This window comes from Cryptomeria japonica, unplaced genomic scaffold (genome assembly GCF_030272615.1).
Source record: "Cryptomeria japonica unplaced genomic scaffold, Sugi_1.0 HiC_scaffold_546, whole genome shotgun sequence".
In the NCBI taxonomy this organism is placed as follows: domain Eukaryota; kingdom Viridiplantae; phylum Streptophyta; class Pinopsida; order Cupressales; family Cupressaceae; genus Cryptomeria; species Cryptomeria japonica.
This window is the reverse complement of record NW_026729357.1, coordinates 80,929-90,471: the sequence shown is the minus strand read 5'-3', so window position 1 is coordinate 90,471 and position 9,543 is coordinate 80,929. Positions and strand designations below refer to the sequence as shown.

General features: G+C 62.6%; 1 non-coding gene across 1 annotated transcript; it reads left to right on the top strand.

Annotated features, from left to right (window-relative positions):
* Nucleotides 1–1,607: 1,607 nt before the first annotated feature.
* On the top strand, nt 1,608–1,726 carry LOC131872271 (5S ribosomal RNA). The gene has a single exon (XR_009370444.1). It is a non-coding gene; the product is annotated as a 5S ribosomal RNA (ribosomal RNA).
* Nucleotides 1,727–9,543: the final 7,817 nt, after the last annotated feature.

The following is a 9,543-nucleotide window of genomic DNA, read 5'->3' as shown; positions in this document are numbered from 1 at the left end:
AGGGTGCAAAGGTGCCAGGGTGGGTGCTAGGATGGGTCGATGCTAGGGTGAGTGGCAAGGTGGGTCCACAAGTGTCAAGGTGGGTGCCGAGGTGGGTGCCAAGTCGGCGACTGCTATGGTGGATGCCAAGGTGGGTCACGGGGTGGGTGCCAAGTTGCTAGGTTGGGTTCCAAGGTGGGTGCCAACGTGGGTGCTAGGGTGCGTGGGTTAAAGGGTGTGTCACAACGTGGGTGCCAGGATGGGTGCGCACCCACACTGGCCAAGACGGGTGCGGGTGCAAGGTTGGGTTCCAAGCCCGGTCACAGGCTGGGTGCTAGGATGGGTGGGTGCCAAGGTGGGCACCAGGGTGGGTGCACCCACCCTGGCCAAGGTGGGTCACGGGGTGGGTCCTAGGGTGGGTAACGGGGTGGGTACTAAGGTGCGTGCCAAGGTGGGTCATAGGGTGGGTGCCAAGGTGGGCACCAGGGTGGGTGTGCACCAACCCTAGCCAGGGTAGGTCACGGGGTGGTTGTCGGGGTGGGCGTCAAGGAGCCAAGGTGGGTGGCAAGTAGCCAAGTTGCGTGCCAAGGTGGGTGTCGGGGTGGGTGCCAAGGATCCAAGGTGGGTGCCAAGGAACCAAGGTGGGTGTCTGGGTGGGTGCCGAGGTGGGAGCCAGGGTGGGTCCCAAGGTGAGTGCAAAGGTGGGTGCCAGGGTCAAGGTGAGTGCCAATGTGGGTTCCAAGGTGCCAGGGTCAGGGTGAGTGCCAATGTGGGTTCAAAGGTGCTAAGTTGGGTGCGAGGTTGGGTGCGAGGGTGGGTGGGTGCCAAGGTGTGCTAGGTGGAAGCCCGGGTGGGTCGGCATCCCATGGGTGTCGAGTTGGGTGCCTGATGGGTGCTTCTTGTCAAGTTTTAGTCGTCGGGACTCATTTCGAGCCTTAGAGGTCGTTTCTTGTCCGGTTGCCCTGTCTTCGACCTGGGAACCCAATTTTGGTCCTCGGGTCCCATTTTTTTTTGTCTCGCATCCCACTTTTGGCCTGTGGCCTTTTCGGGGTCGATTCTCGTTTTGGGCATCAGAGCATGTTTCTTCTCCTAAAACCCAATATTTGTTTATTAAGTCTCGGAACACATTTTTGTTCTCGTGGACCCATCATGGGTCTTGGAACGCATTTGTGGTCCTTGGGTCCCATTTTGCATCCCGAAACTTGTGTTTTGGTGCTTGATCCCTATTTTGGGTGCCCACCTTGCACCAAGTGCGCACCCGGGGCAAACCGAGCGCCTTGGTGCACCGGGGCAAGATCGAGCGTGCACCCGAGGCGCCCCGAACATGCACCAAGGTGCACTCGGCCCACATGTGAGCGCAGGTCGTTGCGCCCGAGGTGGTGTGTGGGCACCGCGTTGCAGACGGGACACTGCACGCACACGACGCCCCCTCCAGGTGCACGCACGTAGGCCGGGCCGGGTGCACACCCGACGCCCTAGCAAGGTGCGCGCACCCGGGCAGGGCTCACACTTGGCGAACGGGGCGCACTTCGCGAGGGAGGGTGTGCACCTCGACGGGGGTGGGTGGCCGGGGTGGATTCGCACGTGGGTCGCGGTTTGCTAAGTACACACTGCGACAAGCTCATAACGGGTGCGATCATACCAGCATTAGTGCACCGGATCCCATCAGAACTCCGCAGTTAAGCGCGCTTGGGCCGGAGTAGTACTGGGATGGGTGACCTCCCGGGAAGTCCCGGTGTTGCACCCTTTTTTAGTTTTTCGCCGGGCGTCGCAATGCTATTTGAATAAACCTTTTGCCCGTTTGCGTTCTCGTCGGGGCCGGGCCGGGCCGGGGTGCGCTGCCCGCACTACCGCGCGCGCGGGGGCGACACCGAGCGCGCACCCGAGGCACCCCGAGCACACAGGCCACGGTGCAACCCGGGCGTTGTGCGCGCACCCCGGTGCGCCCGAGGTGCTGCGCGCGCACCCAGGTGAAATCGGTGTGCACCTCGGCCAGTGCGCGCTCGGTCGAGTCGCGCACGTTGGCCAAGGTGCACGGTGATGTTTCTTACTCTAAGGTTCCGCACCAGACGCCCGGGACAGGTGAGCGAAGCTGGGCGGGGCCGGGTGCGCGGCCGGGGCAGGTGCACGCAGCTGGAGAGAGCTTTGGAGCACACTTCGGAGCGCACCAATGATGCGCTCCATTCAAAAGTTTCCTGAAAAGGCAAAAAAAGTTGAGATTATAGAATTTCCCACTTGAGAGATTGTAAAAAAAAAAAATTTAAAATGAAGGAAACGCGGGTGCCAAGGTGTGCGCAGCCCAGCCAAGGTGTGCGCACCAAGGCGCCCACCCTGGCGAAGGTGCACGCAAGGTGCGCACCCGAGGCAAACCGGACAATTAACCCAACTTTCGACTTCGCGCGCACCTTGGAGCGCACTTCGGAGCGCTCCTTGGTGCGCACCAATCTTGGGCACCTCGGAGTGCACCATGGCGCCCACCAAGGTGCGCACCCGGGGCAAACCGAGCTCCGACTTCGTGCGCACCTTGGAGCGCACGAAAGGTGCGCACCATGGCGCCCACCAAGGTGCGCAGCCCAGCCAAGGCGTGCGCATCAAGGTGCGCACCCTGGCGAAGGTGCGCACCCGGGGCAAACCGAGCTCCGACTTCGTGCGCACCTTGGAGCGCACAAAAGGTGCGCAACCCAGCCAAGGTGTGCGCACCCCGGTCAAACCGAGCTCCGAATCGTGCGCACCAGAGGTGCACGCCATCGTGCGCACCTTGGAGCACACTTCGGAGCCCTCCTTGGTGCGCGCCGATGTTGCGCACCTCGGAGCGCACCCGGGGAAAACAATGCAATTAACCCGACTTTCGACTTCGTGGGCACCTCGGAGCGCTCTCGGGTTCGCACCTCGGAGCACACCGAGGTGCGCACCTTTGATGCGCTGCCTTCACCAATTTCCAGAAAAGGCAAGAAAACAATGAGAAGGTGTGCGCACCGAGGTGCCCACCCTGGCGAAGGTGCACGCGAGGTGCGCACCCGGGGCAAACCGGGCTCCGACTTCGTGCACGCCGCACCTTGGAGCACACTTCGGAGCGCTCCTTGGTGCGCACCAGGGCGCGCAACCCAGCCGAGGTGCCCACCCCGGCGAAGGTGCACGCGAGGTGCGCACCCGGGGCAAACCGGGCTCCGACTTCGTGCACGCCATGGTGCCCACCGCGGCGAAGGTGCACGCGAGGTGCGCACCCGGGGCAAACCGGGCTCCGACTTCGTGCACGCCGCACCTTGGAGCACACTTCGGAGCGCTCCTTGGTGCGCACCATGGTGCCCACCAGGGCGCGCAACCCCGCCGAAGGTGCACGCGAGGTGCGCACCCGGGGCAAACCGGGCTCCGACTTCGTGCACGCCGCACCTTGGAGCACACTTCGGAGCGCTCCTTGGTGCGCACCATGGTGCCCACCAGGGCGCGCAACCCCGCCGAAGGTGCACGCGAGGTGCGCACCCGGGGCAAACCGGGCTCCGACTTCGTGCACGCCATGGTGCGCACCGCGGCGAAGGTGCGCACCCGGGGCAAACCGGGCTCCGACTTCGTGCACGCCGCACCTTGGAGCACACTTCGGAGCGCTCCTTGGTGCGCACCAGGGCGCGCAACCCAGCCGAGGTGCCCACCCCGGCGAAGGTGCACGCGAGGTGCGTACCCGGGGCAAACCGGGCTCCGACTTCGTGCACGCCGCACCTTGGAGCACACTTCGGAGCGCTCCTTGGTGCGCACCATGGTGCCCACCAGGCCGCGCAACCCAGCCAAGGTGTGCGCACCAAGGTGCACGCGAGGTGCGCACCCGGGGCAAACCGGGGTCCGACTTCGTGCACGCCGCACCTTGGAGCACACATCGGGGCGCTCCCGGGTTCGCACCGGCGTTGCGCACCGTGGTGGGCACCTCGGAGCACACCAAGGTGGGCAGCGAGGTGCGCACCTTTGATGCGATGCCTTCACTAATTTCCATAAAAGGCAAAAAAAAAACGAGATTTTAAAATTTCCGTTTTGAAAGATAGTGAGAAAAAGGGAATGCTGGTGCCATCTTGAGCCCGCCCTGGTGCGCAGCCCAGCCAAGGTGTGCGCACCAAGGTGCCCACCCTGGCGAAGGTGCGCGCCCGGGCAATTAATCCAACTTCCAACTTCGCGCGCGCCAGGGTGGGAGCGCACCCAACAACCGGGCCTGGGAAGAGCCAATGCGAGAAACCCCACCAAACGCTCTGACAAAAAAAGAGGGGGCGCTCCAGTAACCCCGCTTCGGAGCGCACCCTGGGCAAACCCAGCCAAGGTGCCCACCCCGGCCAAGGTGCAGGCGAGGTGCGCACCCGGGGCAAACCGGGCTCCGACAACGTGCACGCCGCACCTTGGAGCACACTTCGTAGCGCTCCCGGGTGCGCACCTCAGAGCACACCAAGGTGGGCAGCGAGGTGCGCACCTTTGATGCGCTGCCTTCACTAATTTCCAGAAAAGGCAAAAAAAAAAGGAGATTTTAAAATTTCCGTTTTGAAAGATAGTGAAAAAAACGGAACGCGCGTGCCATCTTGAGCCCGCCCTGGTGCGCAGCCCAGGTAAGGTGCCCACCCTGGCAAAGGTGCGCACCCGGGCAATTAACCCTACTTCCGACTTCGTGCGCGCCAGGGTGGCAACCGGGCCTCGGAAGAGCCAATGCGAGAAACCCCACCAAACGCTCCGACAAAAAAAGAGGCGGCGCTCCAATAACCCCGCTTCGGAGCGCAGCCGGGGCAAACCCAGCCAAGGTGCCCACCCCGACGAAGGTGCACGCGAGGTGCGCACCCGGGGCAAACCGGGCTCCGACAACGTGCACGCAGCACCTTGGAGCACACTTCGAAGCACTCCCGGGTGCCCACCGGCGTTGCGCACCGTGGTGGGCAGCGAGGTGCGCACCTTTGATGCGCTGCCTTCACTAATTTCCAGAAAAAGGCAAAAAAAAATGAGATTTTAAAATTTCCGTTTTGAAAGATAGTGAAAAAAAAGGAACGCGGGTGCCATCTTGAGCCCGCCCTGGTGCGCAGCCCAGGCAAGGCATGCGCACCAAGGTGCCCACCCGAGGTGCACACCCGGGGCAAACCGGGCTCCGACTTCGTGCAGGCCGCACCTTGGAGCACACTTCGGAGCGCTCCTTGGTGCGCACCATGGTGCCCACCAGGGCGCGCAACCCAGCCAAGGTCTGCACACCAAGGTGCCCACCCCGGCGAAGGTGCACGCGAGGTGCGCACCCGGGGCAAACCGGGCTCCGACTTCGTGCACGCCATGGTGCCCACCGCGGCGAAGGTGCACGCGAGGTGCGCACCCGGGGCAAACCGGGCTCCGACTTCGTGCACGCCGCACCTTGGAGCACACTTCGGAGCGCTCCTTGGTGCGCACCATGGTGCCCACCAGGGCGCGCAACCCAGCCAAGGTGTGCGCACCAAGGTGCACGCGAGGTGCGCACCCGGGGCAAACCGGGGTCCGACTTCGTGCACGCCGCACCTTGGAGCACACATCGGAGCGCTCCCAGGTTCGCACCAGCGTTGCGCACCTTTGATGCGCTGCCTTCACTAATTTCCAGAAAAGGCAAAAAAAAATGAGATTTTAAAATTTCCGTTCTGAAAGATAGTGAAAAAAACGGAACGCGGGTGCCATCTTGAGCCCTTCCTGGTGCGCAGCCCAGGCAAGTTGTGCGCACCAAGGTGCCCACCCTGGCGGAGGTGCGCGCCCGGGGCAATCCGGGCTCCGACTTCGTGCACTGCATGGTGCCCACCAAGGCGCGCAACCCAGCCAAGGTGCCCACCGCAGCGAAGGTGCACGCGAGGTGCGCACCCGAGGTGCACACCCGGGGCAAACCGGGCTCCGACTTCGTGCACGCCGCACCTTGGAGCACACTTCAGAGCGCTCCTTGGTGCGCACCAGGGCGCGCAACCCAGCCGAGGTGCCCACCCCGGCGAAGGTGCACGCGAGGTGCGCACCCGGGGCAAACCGGGCTCCGACTTCGTGCACGCCATGGTGCCCACCGCGGCGAAGGTGCGCACCCGGGGCAAACCGGGCTCCGACTTCGTGCACGCCGCACCTTGGAGCACACTTCGGAGCGCTCCTTGGTGCGCACCATGGTGCCCACCAGGCCGCGCAACCCAGCCAAGGTGTGCGCACCAAGGTGCACGCGAGGTGCGCACCCGGGGCAAACCGGGGTCCGACTTCGTGCACGCCGCACCTTGGAGCACACATCGGGGCGCTCCCGGGTTCGCACCGGCGTTGCGCACCGTGGTGGGCACCTCGGAGCACACCAAGGTGGGCAGCGAGGTGCGCACCTTTGATGCGATGCCTTCACTAATTTCCATAAAAGGCAAAAAAAAAACGAGATTTTAAAATTTCCGTTTTGAAAGATAGTGAGAAAAAGGGAATGCTGGTGCCATCTTGAGCCCGCCCTGGTGCGCAGCCCAGCCAAGGTTTGCGCACCAAGGTGCCCACCCTGGCGAAGGTGCGCGCCCGGGCAATTAACCCAACTTCCAACTTCGCGCGCGCCAGGGTGGGAGCGCACCCAACAACCGGGCCTGGGAAGAGCCAATGCGAGAAACCCCACCAAACTCTCTGACAAAAAAAGAGGGGGCGCTCCAGTAACCCCGCTTCGGAGCGCACCCTGGGCAAACCCAGCCAAGGTGCCCACCCCGGCCAAGGTGCAGGCGAGGTGCGCACCCGGGGCAAACCGGGCTCCGACAACGTGCACGCCGCACCTTGGAGCACACTTCGTAGCGCTCCCGGGTGCGCACCTCAGAGCACACCAAGGTGGGCAGCGAGGTGCGCACCTTTGATGCGCTGCCTTCACTAATTTCCAGAAAAGGCAAAAAAAAAAGGAGATTTTAAAATTTCCGTTTTGAAAGATAGTGAAAAAAACGGAACGCGCGTGCCATCTTGAGCCCGCCCTGGTGCGCAGCCCAGGTAAGGTGCCACCCTGGCAAAGGTGCGCACCCGGGCAATTAACCCTACTTCCGACTTCGTGCGCGCCAGGGTGGCAACCGGGCCTCGGAAGAGCCAATGCGAGAAACCCCACCAAACGCTCCGACAAAAAAAGAGGCGGCGCTCCAATAACCCCGCTTCGGAGCGCAGCCGGGGCAAACCAAGCCAAGGTGCCCACCCCGACGAAGGTGCACGCGAGGTGCGCACCCGGGGCAAACCGGGCTCCGACAACGTGCACGCAGCACCTTGGAGCACACTTCGAAGCACTCCCGGGTGCCCACCGGCGTTGCGCACCGTGGTGGGCAGCGAGGTGCGCACCTTTGATGCGCTGCCTTCACTAATTTCCAGAAAAAGGCAAAAAAAAATGAGATTTTAAAATTTCCGTTTTGAAAGATAGTGAAAAAAAAGGAACGCGGGTGCCATCTTGAGCCCGCCCTGGTGCGCAGCCCAGGCAAGGCATGCGCACCAAGGTGCCCACCCGAGGTGCACACCCGGGGCAAACCGGGCTCCGACTTCGTGCAGGCCGCACCTTGGAGCACACTTCGGAGCGCTCCTTGGTGCGCACCATGGTGCCCACCAGGGCGCACCCGAGGCAAACCGGGCTCCGACTTCGTGCACGCCGCACCTTGGAGCACACATCGGAGCGCTCCCAGGTTCGCACCAGCGTTGCGCACCTTTGATGCGCTGCCTTCACTAATTTCCAGAAAAGGCAAAAAAAAACGATATTTTAAAATTTCCGTTCTGAAAGATAGTGAAAAAAACGGAACGCGGGTGCCATCTTGAGCCCTTCCTGATGCGCAGCCCAGGCAAGTTGTGCGCACCAAGGTGCCCACCCTGGCGGAGGTGCGCGCCCGGGGCAAACCGGGCTCCGACTTCGTGCACTGCATGGTGCCCACCAAGGCGCGCAACCCAGCCAAGGTGCCCACCGCAGCGAAGGTGCACGCGAGGTGCGCACCCGAGGTGCACACCCGGGGCAAACCGGGCTCCGACTTCGTGCACGCCGCACCTTGGAGCACACTTCAGAGCGCTCCTTGGTACGCACCAGGGCGCGCAACCCAGCCAAGGTGCTCACCCCGGCGAAGGTGCACGCGAGGTGCGCACCCGGGGCAAACCGGGCTCGGACTTCGTGCACGCCGCACCTTGGAGCACACATCGGAGCGCTCCCGGGTTCGCACCAGCATTGCGCACCTTTGATGCGCTGCCTTCACTAATTTCCAGAAAAGGCAAAAAAAAGAAAAAAATGAGATTTTAAAATTTCCGTTTTGAAAGATAGTGAAAAAAACGGAACGCGGGTGCCATCTTGAGCCCGCCCTGGTGTGCAGCCCAGGCAAGTTGTGCGCACCAAGGCACCCACCCTGGCCAAGGTGGGTCACGGGGTGGGTCCTAGGGTGGGTAACGGGGTGGGTACTAAGGTGCGTGCCAAGGTGGGTCATAGGGTGGGTGCCAAGGTGGGCACCAGGGTGGGTGTGCACCAACCCTAGCCAGGGTAGGTCACGGGGTGGTTGTCGGGGTGGGCGTCAAGGAGCCAAGGTGGGTGGCAAGTAGCCAAGTTGCGTGCCAAGGTGGGTGTCGGGGTGGGTGCCAAGGATCCAAGGTGGGTGCCAAGGAACCAAGGTGGGTGTCTGGGTGGGTGCCGAGGTGGGAGCCAGGGTGGGTCCCAAGGTGAGTGCAAAGGTGGGTGCCAGGGTCAAGGTGAGTGCCAATGTGGGTTCCAAGGTGCCAGGGTCAGGGTGAGTGCCAATGTGGGTTCAAAGGTGCTAAGTTGGGTGCGAGGTTGGGTGCGAGGGTGGGTGGGTGCCAAGGTGTGCTAGGTGGAAGCCCGGGTGGGTCGGCATCCCATGGGTGTCGAGTTGGGTGCCTAATGGGTGCTTCTTGTCAAGTTTTAGTCGTCGGGACTCATTTCGAGCCTTAGAGGTCGTTTCTTGTCCGGTTGCCCTGTCTTCGACCTGGGAACCCAATTTTGGTCCTCGGGTCCCATTTTTTTTTGTCTCGCATCCCACTTTTGGCCTGTGGCCTTTTCGGGGTCGATTCTCGTTTTGGGCATCAGAGCATGTTTCTTCTCCTAAAACCCAATATTTGTTTATTAAGTCTCGGAACACATTTTTGTTCTCGTGGACCCATCATGGGTCTTGGAACGCATTTGTGGTCCTTGGGTCCCATTTTGCATCCCGAAACTTGTGTTTTGGTGCTTGATCCCTATTTTGGGTGCCCACCTTGCACCAAGTGCGCACCCGGGGCAAACCGAGCGCCTTGGTGCACCGGGGCAAGATCGAGCGTGCACCCGAGGCGCCCCGAACATGCACCAAGGTGCACTCGGCCCACATGTGAGCGCAGGTCGTTGCGCCCGAGGTGGTGTGTGGGCACCGCGTTGCAGACGGGACACTGCACGCACACGACGCCCCCTACAGGTGCACGCACGTAGGCCGGGCCGGGTGCACACCCGACGCCCTAGCAAGGTGCGCGCACCCGGGCAGGGCTCACACTTGGCGAACGGGGCGCACTTCGCGAGGGAGGGTGTGCACCTCGACGGGGGTGGGTGGCCGGGGTGGATTCGCACGTGGGTCGCGGTTTGCTAAGTACACACTGCGACAAGCTCATAAC